This window comes from Dipteris shenzhenensis, chromosome 11, assembly GCF_047967505.1.
Source record: "Dipteris shenzhenensis isolate YYH24624 ecotype China chromosome 11, Dip_SZ_1.0, whole genome shotgun sequence".
NCBI classification, from domain to species: domain Eukaryota; kingdom Viridiplantae; phylum Streptophyta; class Polypodiopsida; order Gleicheniales; family Dipteridaceae; genus Dipteris; species Dipteris shenzhenensis.
Window position 1 is genome coordinate 4,861,196 of NC_141606.1, and position 12,574 is coordinate 4,873,769.

The 12,574-nt window shown below is 48.7% G+C and overlaps 1 protein-coding gene across 1 annotated transcript in view; it reads left to right on the forward strand.

The window, feature by feature from the left end:
- LOC147896522 (uncharacterized) overlaps positions 1 to 12,574 on the forward strand; it is a 149,549-nt gene that overhangs the window by 101,513 nt on the left and 35,462 nt on the right. The gene's annotated exons all lie outside the window — the stretch shown is intronic.

Here is a 12,574-nt window from a genome sequence, read left to right on the forward strand (position 1 = left end):
TAAAGTCAACTCTTATAACATAAAGTAGCCCCATGAGTTGACCAGGGCTAGGGTTTAGGGCTGGCCTTCGAAGGTTTGTACCCTTACTTTAGTTGTAATGTTTTGCAACAATTCACTTCAATTCAGCTAGCTCCTTGAGTCACATTTTTACTCCCTTACTTCCACACAATCCTACAGTGGTATCAGAGCTGGTTTCATCATGGTCGCCCAAATGGCCATCATAGTGTGTACCGTATCTGTCTAAGTACTGGCCAAGATCGGAGAAGGGTGAACCTGAGAACCCTCCAAATCCTCAGTGCATCTGGCTCTCCAAATGTGCCATGCTGCAATGCTAGCTAAGACCTCCCATGGAGAGTCGACCGAGGAATGAGCAGCCCTGAAGAGAGTGGCCGGAACATCCTCTAGAGAGCACGACTCCACAAGGTGTCGTCGGACGTGAAGAGCCGAAGAGGAGTCAAGTCTCTCAAAAAAGATCTGGGGCCCTGAAAGAGTAAGCCAAACCACTGATCCCCAGGTCATATAGAAAGGTAGGCGAACAAAAGTGCTGAAAAGTCTTGCAATCCCCTTCCATATGATTCTCGTCTGTCTGCAATCCCAAAAGTAGTGTTGGACCACTCCATAAAAAGTTTCGTACAGGCCTCTTAAGCTGAGTGATACAATCCCTAGAGTGGCACCAACAAGAGCATACAAACCATGCTGTGGCTAGAAGAACCTGGTTAACCACCACCACCCTGGAAGCCAAGTCAAGTTTGGCTGAGCTCCAGAAAAGGAGCTTTCTTCTTATGCTCTCCAACACCGGAGCAAATTGTTGTGAAGGAGAGATGCCCACCCCAACTTGATAGCCCAAATATCTGATGGAGACGCCCCTCTATACTCAAGTGAAGCCAAAATCATTACCCTAATCCGGGGTGTCATCATCGCAAATCCAAAAACCATTGGATTTATGCCAATTAATGTGTGCACGTGCAGCTGTGCAAAATAAATCCAAGGCTGTCGGAAAGGAAGTGAGCATCTTGGGGGAGGCATCCAAAAAAACAGCCGTGTCATCTGCCAACTCACTATCCAGGGGCTCTTCTTCCCGGTGGATAGGAAGCTTCAGCCCATAAATATCAGCTTGAGATCTAATGTAGATACTCATAGCTTCCGCCACAAACAGAAAAAGAAAAGGGGCAAGAGGACATCCCTGGCGGACTGATCTGGAAATCTGAAACCAATCCCCTCTTACCCCCCCAATGAGCACTTGGCTATGGGCTGATCTGTAGTGAGAGGATACTCCTCTAATTCATGCATCTGAAAAACCAAAGCGAGATAGAGTACCCTCTAAAAAATCCTAGTCTACTCTGTCATAATCTTTCTCAAAGTCCAAGAGTAGAATGGCCAATCTCTGGCGGCTCTGCATGGCCCATTCTGAGGCGTCCCAAAATGAGAAAATATTATCAAAAATACTTCTGCCATGCACAAACCCTATCTATGTGTCATGAATCAAATCTAGAAGAAAAACCTGTAGCCGCAGAGTGATGGCTCTCGCCAGAATCTTGTAAAAGGTGCCCAATAGAGTGATGGGTCTCCATTGAGACACAAGATTCCTATTACCCCCCTTTGGGATGAGATGAATGAGACCATCTGTAAGTGAGTCTGGCATCTCACCAGAGTCCCACATGCTCTACAGGGTTGACGTAATGTGATCACCAATCTGCTCCCAAAAAGTAATAAAAAAGGAAGGGGTAAGTCCATCCGAACCTGGGCACTTGCCCTTGTGAAGGGCAAGTAATGCAGTCTTGAATTTTGCATTGGTGAAAGGTGCATCCAAAGAAACATACATCTCATTCTTCACCAATACAGGGATACACTATCAAATAACCTCTCTGGCATCATCTATAGCCTATGTGCTCGGATTTGCAGTAAGAAGGGATGCAAAAAAATATGAAGCTACATGCATGACAACATCAGAATCTGACTGTAACACCCCGTTTGAGTCAACAAGCTGCGAGACACTATCTCTACTATGTCTGGGCCCATGAGTAGAGAAAAAGTGTTTGTTGACCCTGCCACCCATCTGAATCCAAAAGGATTCCCAAGCATGAAAGGCATATTCTGCTCTCTGATCCAACAATGTCTGTATATGAGCTCTTGTTGAGCAAGGCGCTCCTGAATCCAAACATCTGTGGGCCTCTTCTGCTCTTTCCTCTGAAGGGACGCTAACTGCTGGCGTATACCAATCTCACGTCTCTTGGAATCAGCGACTGTACGATAATAGTCACTAATTCCAGATAAGGCTGCAGCTACCTGAGATGGGTGGACAGCTCCACCCTGTATGTGAGAAACCCAAATCTGTAAAATATCCTCCGTGAGGCTCTCCTCTGCATAAAAAGCATCCGGAATCCTGACATTGGCAGAGCGTCCTCTCCAATGAGGTTCAAGAATGTGCAACACCACTGGAAAATGGTGTGAGGTGGAAACCCCAGTGGAAATGCATATAGATCCTCCTCTGTCAAGTGCCCAATCGTCTACATAAAATTTGTCAATACATGCATGGATGGGCATGTGTATTCTCCTGTTCGACCAAGAGTACAGGAGTGACTGTGGCATAACATGAAAGGCATCATCCAACCAAGTGTCCCTGCCACTGTACTGAAAGAGAAAGGCATCCCAGGCTGCCCTCTCCAAAGAATGAATTCCACCCTATCTGCCTCCCTTTTTGTCTGAAGGCAACTCAACCATGTTGAAGTCGCCACCAATGATCCAAGAATCTGCAATGGGGGTCCAAGAGAGTAACTCCTTTCAAAAGCAGATTTGCTCCCCTTTGTTGTTGGGAGCATAAAGATTGAGAAGACCAATCTTACGCCCTCCAATCAAAATAATGATCCATTGAGCTCTAGAGGGGGAGATAATACCATGACCAGCAACCAAGGGGAGAATAGAAGGAGAAACCGAAATGCAAGTACCTCCCCTTATGCCCATAGCAGGCGACAAGAAGGTATGTCTTGAAAGTAGTTTGCCAGACTTAGAGCAATCACTGGCATCCAACTTGTGTTCCTGGATAAAAAGGATATCAATAGCACGTCCAGTGACACCTAGATGAAGCTGATTCCGGATTAGCTACCTATGGCAATGGTGTGGAATTCCGTCTAGGCCATGTATGTTCCAGCTGACTATCCTCATCAACAGGAGGATGCTGGATGGAAAGGCTTACCCGACCTAGTAGAGGAGACCAGCTTCCCCTGGGCCGAAACACTCCTGTTGAGGGCAGGAAACTCAACAGGTGAAAGAATCCCCACACTTGCTGAAGGGGAGGCCCTATCAAAAGGAGTCCCAATGACCGGGACCCCTAAGGTGGAGGGCACAAACTCCTCCTCATCCATGAAAGTAGCCGAATTTGCCAGTGCCGAAAAAAAGTTCCTGATAAACAAGTCTGGCTGAAGAGTGCGAAGAAGACCTGCACTCATGGAAGATAGAGGAGAAGGACCTGCCAGGCCTCTATCAGCAAAACTGGAGCTGGGGGCTGAGGAGGCCTGTGGATGGGCTGAAGAGGAATCTGGAGTCCTCATCTGTGCCTGCACTTTCTTTATTGTCCTGACTGTGGCAGGAACAGTCTGCAGGGAAGAAGTACCTGTAGCCCCCTCGTGGTCAAAAACCAAGGTGATTGGGGCTGGTGCATTTGAAGGCCCCTCCTGATGTGGAGCTGTAGTGTCTGGGGCTGCAGCAACATCCACCTCTAGAGTCTGGAAGGCGTCTGTCTGAACAAGATCAAAGGTCTCCTCCTGAGGTAAGGGAGCCGCTCTGATAGCTCTCCACCATGGTATTGGGTGTGCTGTGGGCATTGGACGCCTTGCTGCCCCTAGTTGTCGTGGGGTGCGCGAAGCGGGGCGCCTTGCTACTCCTGGTGGTCCTGGATTGCGTGGTACAGGGTGCTGGGGAGGTGCAGTCGGGGTAGTACATGAAGGAGACCTCTTAGGTCTTTTTCTCTTCCTTGGGCAGTCTCTAGCAATGTGCCCAAGGGTCTTGCAAATCCTGCACTGGTCCTGTCTACCTGAAATCTCGACTCTCTGTTGAAAGAGAGAGCCGTCTGGACACTGAAGCATGATGTGGTCATTTGAGATGTTAGGGTCAGAGACAATGACCCTAACACGAGGCACCCCATCTGCATGGATTGCCTCTGCCAAGGAAGAAGGCATTCCAGGAAGGGGGGGGATCTCAGTGACCACTCCGGTTGAGGAGGACAGGCAGGTCACATCGCTGTTCATTAGAATTCCTGGTCTTCCTCAGGTCTACCATCGACTGCTTGCCACTATTGGAGCCACATTTGGAGTATCTGCTGTTTTGGATATCTACTTGTGAGGAACCCAGTCTTTGAAGATGTTTTGCAGGCGACTCCTGTGCTGCTGCATTTAAGAGCTGTTCTTGTGCATTTCGCAGCTGTTTTACTAAAATTTGAGGCATTTTTGTGTATTACAGAGTTGCCTTGCTCCATTTTCAAGTGGCTTTGCTCATTTCAGAGCTGTCAATAGTCTTTTGCCACCAGTTACGTCATTGTGAGCCTTTGCCTCAATTTCGAGGTCCAATTCAGCTCTCTTTTTTTGTGTAGACTGGTTGGGGCAGTTCAAAATTGTTTTCTTCAGTTTGGAGCCCTCTGGAAGGAGCGGCGCAGTCACTTTTACTTGCAGTGGATTGTTGCTTTAGTCAGAGTTTCTGGACAAAGGAATGTGAGTCCTAAATCTTGTTGCATTTGCTGTGCAAGCTTTTTTGTAAAGACGTTGGGCCTGCCTTTCCCTTTTCTGGCACATTTTCCGTCTGCAAACTGGGGCTTCTGCTTCCTGTGTCTTTGCATTACGATCCTCATGCCTCGAGGTTTATTTGCAAGTTATTTCAGTCACAGACATTTTGAAGGCTATTGACCTTGTGTGGAATCAGACATTTGCACTTGTGTTAGTGCAGTCATTTGATTCAATTAGATTTCTTTGGGATCTTTGCATTTATGCCTTGGCTGCAATGGCAAATAATGACCTTTTGTGGAATTTCATGGCAGGTTTTGAGGTGAGACCTCCATCACAGGCAGCTGTGTTGTACTCAAAGTTTATGGCGACCCACCAAGAGTCACACCTGGGTCACATCATGGTCACCTCGGCAACATGCCAAGTTGTTAGACCTTGGTCATACACAGCGTGTTCACATCTTAAATAGAAAAGAGTGATATATTCCATTCAAAACAAATCATACAACAGGTGGGAGAGAAAGTACTCTATCCCTAGCCTCAACAATGTGGCAAAAAAACCATGGAGGTGGTCTAAAATGTCACGACATCCCAAAAGGGGTCAAATGAAAAAATAATGAGCAGTCCCATGTCCTCATGAAGGATATAAGTCTCCCACGAGCTGCCAAAGAGGTGGTTGTACACCGCTCCCACTGACTCCTGAGAATGAAGATAATCTCCACCCAAATGGAAGCGAGAGTGTCAGCCTCCGTGCATAAATGGCCCCCAAGGACAAAAGAACATCGCGAACACCATATCCGCCATAGGGTAATGCTGGAAATCACCTCCCAAGCTGACCCTGCAGCAGAAGTAGGCATGGAATCCTGAGCTGGTACCGGTACCAAAAGTAAATCCTGTGGCTCCATGATGCTAGCCTCTGTGGGACCCCGTCTCTGGTGACGCTGCATGAAGAAACCGTGGTCTCCTGGCTCTGACTCAAAGAGAGTAAAGGCTCCAGATCCTATCCCCCAAAGGGCAGTGCCCCAAGTCATCAGAAAGGACTCAGATGTAACATATGAGAACAACCTGAAGATACCTGTCCATACCACTCTAGAGCTGGTGCAACTCCATAAACAATGCTTGCTAGATTCCTCTGCAAGCTGACAACGCATACACAAGGAGGGTCTACCCATCTGCTGAAGCCAAGTACCCACCGGTATACCCCTATGTATAGTGAGCCAAAGAAAGTAGGAGACTTTCCTGGCTCTACTGATGCCCCAAAAGTGGGTCCAGTAGCTCTGCAAGAGCTCTGCAGTAAGTCCCTGTGCGTGCCAATGCTGGGAAGCAGATGGTAGGTGATGAGAGTCTCTCTGCTAAAGCCTGTAACCTACCCTCGTCGAGTACTGGTAAAATGAAAGAGGACGAACGCCTGCCAGCGGAGCAGGCCATGCCCACTCACCTGGGTCCCAGTCAAGCTCCGCAAGAGGCCGACCCTGAAAAATCCAAAGTCTCCATCTAGTATCCTCTGCAATGGTCAATCTGGAAGGATCTATGGCCCATTCCATGTTCACATCTTGGTCACTCTGGAACAGACATGGACATGACTTGACATGACTTGGGTATGACGGAAGCAATGCATGACTGAAGAGTGCCAAACCTCAACCTCGACCCACCATGGTCAAAGTTGATCAGCGGGAAGTATTGGCGCAATGGTACACGGGATACACCTGTTGGTGCACATGGGAAGCAGTCCAACAGTTAAGAGGTATAGGTGGTGCACCAACCCTCACAACCAACTAGTGTCAGGAGCGCATGGAATAGACAGGAGAACACATGGAGCACGGGATTCACTGACCCAGAATAGGCTAGAGTGTTGCGGAAGCCATCAAGGACAGAGCGGCCCACAAACGGTGGAATGGCTAAGGATGGCTAAGGATGCAAGAAGACATATAATAGGAAGAAGGAGAGGAGATTGGTAACGGGGGGTGGAGCAAAGGAGGAGAAGGTGAAGAGGGGGAAAGGGGAAAGGGAGAGGGACATTCTGGCAGGGGCGAGAGGCGTGAGTGAAGGAGTGAGAGGCTAGAGTCAAGAGCTCGCCTCGTGTGTATCTTCTCCGGGTGTATCAGTCATCTTGCTTTCTAATGAGTTATGCTACTCCCCATCTCTGCTCACTACTCTAAAATCTCTTTCCGTTGTGTTCTCCTCCCCTCCTCTCCCTTCACCTGGTAGAACGGACCTATGTCATGTGGTTGAAGTTCTTTGCCATTCATGTCGAGGGTTGGCTTTCATGATGTTGTTCCGCTTTGGTCTTTTTCTTGCTCACATCACTTCAGCACTTGTACCGCTTGCACATAGTTGACACCATCGACTAGCACTCGCCTACGTACCATCAGTGACACTTATGGCATGCCTTACTCGCTTCTCGCACCAGTGGCCCTAGGCCTCCGGTAATACTTCCGAAAGTGTTAGGACCCCCCCCCCCCTCAGACAGTTTATGGTGATCATGGTGGGACACTGCTGGTGTTGAATAGCACGAGTGAAGTGGTGATATAGGGTCCTAGAGAGAGGTCTTATGCCGAGTAGGTCTGAAACATTTGAAGGAGCTAGTGAGAGAACTAGGAGGTACTTGAGGAGAGTGGAGAAAAGACTTCCGGTAGACCAAACTAGGTACAAGAAGCATTACGTGCGACGTAAGTTTGCAAAGTCCTCAACTCGAGCACAAAGTGAGCCCATTGGAGCAGTAGCCAGAGTGAGTAACTTCATCGACACTCTCATTGACTTGGATCAACAGGAACCTTGGTAGTCAGATCCGGACTCCAGAGGAGAAGAAGTGCAAAGCGGAGAACAGGTGAAAGAAGAGGGTACTAAGGACGAGGGCTCCTCAGGGACTCATCAAGGTGAATGCAGCCCCTCTCCTCCTCCTGCAACGATGTCTTCATCAACCACCTCTTCTACCGAATTGGTGACTCCATCTGCTCCCGCCTCAACCTCTTGTGGACAAGCTGCTACCTCATCTATTATGCATAGCTCCGGGCTCCTAGCTAATCCTTCTTCTACATCTATCCCATTGGGGGGTACTTTTGCTCCGGCCATGCCTTTACCTGCCATGATGGTTTCATCTCCCTTTCCATCCACACCGGTGTTGCCTTTTCCACCACCTCCTTCCATCCCTTCTGCCTACTCATCCATGACTTCAACTCCGTCCCTCTCTTTCCCAAATGCTCTCCCATCCTCTTTCACCCCCACATCTTCCATGTTCTCACCCTTTCCCTCTGCAACACCAAGACCCCCCACTTATGCCCTACCATCTGGGTACACTTCCTCTATGACTACATCAATAATGACTTCCCCATTGTGGTCCTCCACAGGAGGAGTTGTCGGAGTGGCCTCCTCCTTGGGAGCACCAACACTCATTACAGCCCCATCGGGACTCCCTCCAACTCTTACATCCTCTCCAACCTCTCGGGTGGGGATGGCTGTTCTCAGTCCTCCAGATAGAGCTAGGCTTCTCGAGCTACTCAACAAGGTCCATGTGAAGACTCAAAAGTTCAAAGGCCACCTCCATGAGGATGCAGAAGCTCATGTGAGGAAGTTCCTCACAGCATGTAGAGCTAAAGGTGTGGATAATGAGCATGCGTTCCTTCACATCTTTCCCTCGTCATTGGAGGATGCCGCGGATGTATGGTACAGTCAATTTCCTCCGGACCACTTCCAGACGTGGACAGACCTAAGGGAGGAATTCTTACGCACTTTCAAGTTGGAAAAATTCAAACACATGATTGTCCAAGAGTTATCCACTGACACCATGAAGATTGGAGAAAGCATCTCCGAGATGTACACAAGGATGAGGGTCTTGGCGGCAAAGATGTCGGTGCCACCTAATGACGCCGTCATGAAGGGGTGGTTTTTGAAGGCTTTACCCTCCACCATTGCTATAAGGCTGGTTGACAAACTCCCTGAGCATGCCTCACTACAGGAATTTCTAAGAGAAGCAGTGAAGATGGAACGGTCCCAGTTAAGTTTCGCCTCAACACCCGCCCAGACCACCCAACTTCCGAGAGAAGAGGGCTCACAGGCATGGCAGCAACTCAAGAAGGAATTAGAAGAAATCAAAGAAGGTCTGAAAGACAGAACAAAAGTGGATGGACCGTCACCCTTTGAAGCTCAGATAAGAAGTGGTCTCTGGTGCACCGACTGCAAGGGTTCTGGCCATGGCTACTGGGAATGTCCATCGAAGTGTAAGGTACCCATCCGGACCTCCTTTTGCACATTTTGTGAAATTCATGGACATGATGCCTCCGAGTGTAGGTATCTTAAGGGGTTGAGGAAGCTTCTACTGGAGTATTTAATTGGAGAACCAATGGTGGCTACAATCAACAAAGCTGCACCGACCACTTCAGGGCCAATACCCCTACCTTCAGCCCCTGTGAAGGCACTTGAACCACCCACCCATCCTATCGTTCCACCTCCACTACTTCCTAATCCTCCTTTGCTCCAAGCTCCTACTCCTAGTGAATTTGGGGCTCCATACTTCTATCCTCCGCCCTACTATGCATAGTATCGACCACCTATGTCAGGGGGTGGATATGGACCCCCTTATATCTGCGGTCGACGGGGTGGGTTCCGAGGTGGACGTGGAGGCAGAGGTACCAACTTTCGCAGGCCCATCATGTGCTATAGATGTGGCGAGTACGGCCATTACCAAGATGATTGTACACAACCATTCGAGGGACCCTCTTGTACACAGTGCAACACAAATGACCACTACACCAGAGATTGTCCCAATGGCAAAAAGGAATCAACATCGCAAGTCAACATGGTTGATGTAGTAGTGGCGGGGGAGGGTGACAAGCCCCATTTGATTGGTGCAGTGTTGGGAGCTGTGACTAGGTCACAAATGAAGGGTGACAGTAGTAAGGATGACTCAACATCAATATCGGAGGCCTGATCACCAACTAATACCAGCTCAGTCACTAGAGGAGCATCCCCACCTCCTTCCTCCAAGGTGGACAGTGGGCACAGGAATGCATCACCCTTGTCCTCTCCTGTAACTGGATTAGAAAGGATCCGAAGGGCTCCACAGCCATCAAGACCTATCAATAGCTCTAAAACTACCTCAGCTCCAAGTGAGCAATCTATGCCTTCAAGGTACCAGGAGGTGGTCAGGAGTGTCACCAAAGATCTTCAATCTAGTTCTGAAGATGAAGGCATCACACCTCAGTTCCCTTCCCGCAAGTCCAGAATAGTGAGGTTTGCAACGGAAGTGACAACTTTAGGGCAAAAACGTGAGGAGTTGCAGGCAGGCCCATCCACTTTCCACTCATGAAGCACAATGAAGCAAGAGAAGGAAAAAGGGGTGAAGCCTAGTAGTGCCCAAGAAAAGGGGAAATGGGTGATGGGAGAGTCACCACAGGAACTATTGATTGAGAATCCAGAGGCACCTCCTCTCCCTTGCGTGAGCTTCGACCCTCGGCCAGAAGCTCGGCGGATGAAGGCACAAAAGGCTACTGCTACTGTCCAGCCCTATTCTTTGATGGATGACTTGATGGATTTTAGGCCCAATATCACCTTACGACAACTTTGTCGATTGTCTCCACATATCAAGCATCAGACTATTGCATTTTTGAATCGCATGCCACGAGGGCACCAAAGGGGATCTGTTCAGGGCGGGCCCACACACAGTAACAGTTCAAGATGGAGTAACACTAGACAATTGCTTAGCCTATGTTGCCCTCACATGTGAACAAAGTCCCAAGCTCGCAGTGGAGATCAATGGGGTGGAGCTGAAAGATGTTTTCTTGGATGGTGGGGCAGCAGTGAACATCATGCTGAGAGGTACTCTTCAACAACTGGGTTTGAAATTGACAACTGACGTACATTTTCAAGTACACATGGCGGATCAACACAAGGTGAAGCCTATGGGGGCTGTCAAAGGTGCTCACATGAAGATTGGGGGAGTTACATTCCTGTCCAATTTTATTGTACTTAATATGATGGAGGGTGAGCAGACTTATCCTCTACTTCTTGGTAGACCATGGTTACACTCAGCAAAGGCCATTCAAGATTGGTCAAGTGATGAAGTTCGACTGCCTTTGGGATCCACATCCTTAGAAATAGACATGGTTACTGGAAGGGCTTGTCACCGACCTGTGGAACTTGGGGAAGAGGATTTTGAAGAAGAAGAAGGGGTGGAAGAGGAGCGATGGGCACTTGGGGATTGGCCCCTATAGAAAGAAGAGTTGGCCTATGTGGAGGACTCACCCTTCCAAGGTGAAACCTATGTAACAGCAGCACGAGATGATGGTGAGAGCTTGACGTACTTGTTGGAACATGCTGGACCAGATGAGGAAGAAGTTGTCATCTTGGATTGGATGGGGGCCCTGGGATCCTTAGCCATCAACATGGTGGAGTTGTGTCCAGAAGAGGATCCTGAAGCCCATCTTGGTACTTCATGGAATGCGCAAGAGGTGAGCTAGGAAGCCTCTCCACCGCCTGGTTTGGCTGATCTCATGTATGAACGGATGCCTTTTGGTCTTCTTAATAATCCCCACATGTATCAGCGAATGATGACCACAAGTACCAGACCAAGTGGTGGGGAGGCCACCAGGGTGACTCAAAGACAAGACCATGAAGCAGCAATGGAAGCAATGGAGGCACACGACATGGTTGCCTCAAACCAAGAAAATGACCATGGGGTCACAATAGAGGAGGAAGAGGATGCTATGCAAGAAGATAACGAGCTAGCGGAGCATAATGATGGTACTGAAGAGAACAGTCATGAATCTATGGAAGAAGAAGATGACCACATAGATGATGGGATGGCTGAGCATAATGATGGTATTGGAGAAGACACTCATGGATCTGCAGAAGAAGAGGATGACCACCTACTTACTGATGTCACTCAAAGGCAGGCGGTGCCGGAAATGACTCTTGGAAGGGTTATTGAATCGATTGTGCAAATGGACCAACCTAGGAGGGGTCAAGAGACCGGACAACTTGAAGGAGCCGTCCACATTCACACTGGAGTCTGGAACTTCAGACCTTCAAGGCAAGCCCACAGCATACAGGGAGAAGAAGATGTCGTGGACCTTGTTCTACTCAACTTATACATGTCAAAAGCCGACCCCCCAACGACACAGGAGGTTCTCGAAACTACATACGAGGTGGTTGGACTACCATACAGAGGAATGCTCAAGCAAGCACAAAAAGGAAAAACAAGAATGGGCCCAAGTGCTGCCTCTACATCTCAACCATTTCCAGAAGACACCCAACCGTCCTATCCGAGCTCTTGGATGGAAGAAGTAGTGGGGGATTTCTCTCTGGATGATTCTCCTGCGCACCCAGCAGTGGGAGTAGAAGAACCGAACCACTCCACATCAGGAAGCATACCTCAGGTTGACCATGCCAGGGATTGGAGGTATCTTAACGTTGGGACAGAAGACCAACCACAACATCTTAAGGTAGCCAGTTGGGTTTGGGAACATGACTATCTCCTTGCTACATTGTCTGATTTTTTTCAAGAGTATGTTGATGTCTTTGCCTGGTCATATAAGGATTTAAAGGGAGTACCCACTGAGTTCATGGAACATCGCATCGATCTATATCTGGAAGCAGAGCCGGTGATCAGGGGACCATATCGCATGAATCCTAACTATGGCAAGGCTGTCCATGCTGATATTCAAAAGATGGACCAAGTAGGGTTGATCTACCCCGTTGACTACTCCGAATGGCTTAGTGGCATCGTAGTGGTGCCCAAAAGAGAGACTGGTTTGTGTCGACTATAGGAGTTTGAATACCGCCACACGTCGGGATAGGTTTCCTCTCCCCTTCACTGACAGGGTGCTAGAAACCATAGCTGGTCATGCTCTCTACTCCTTCATGGTT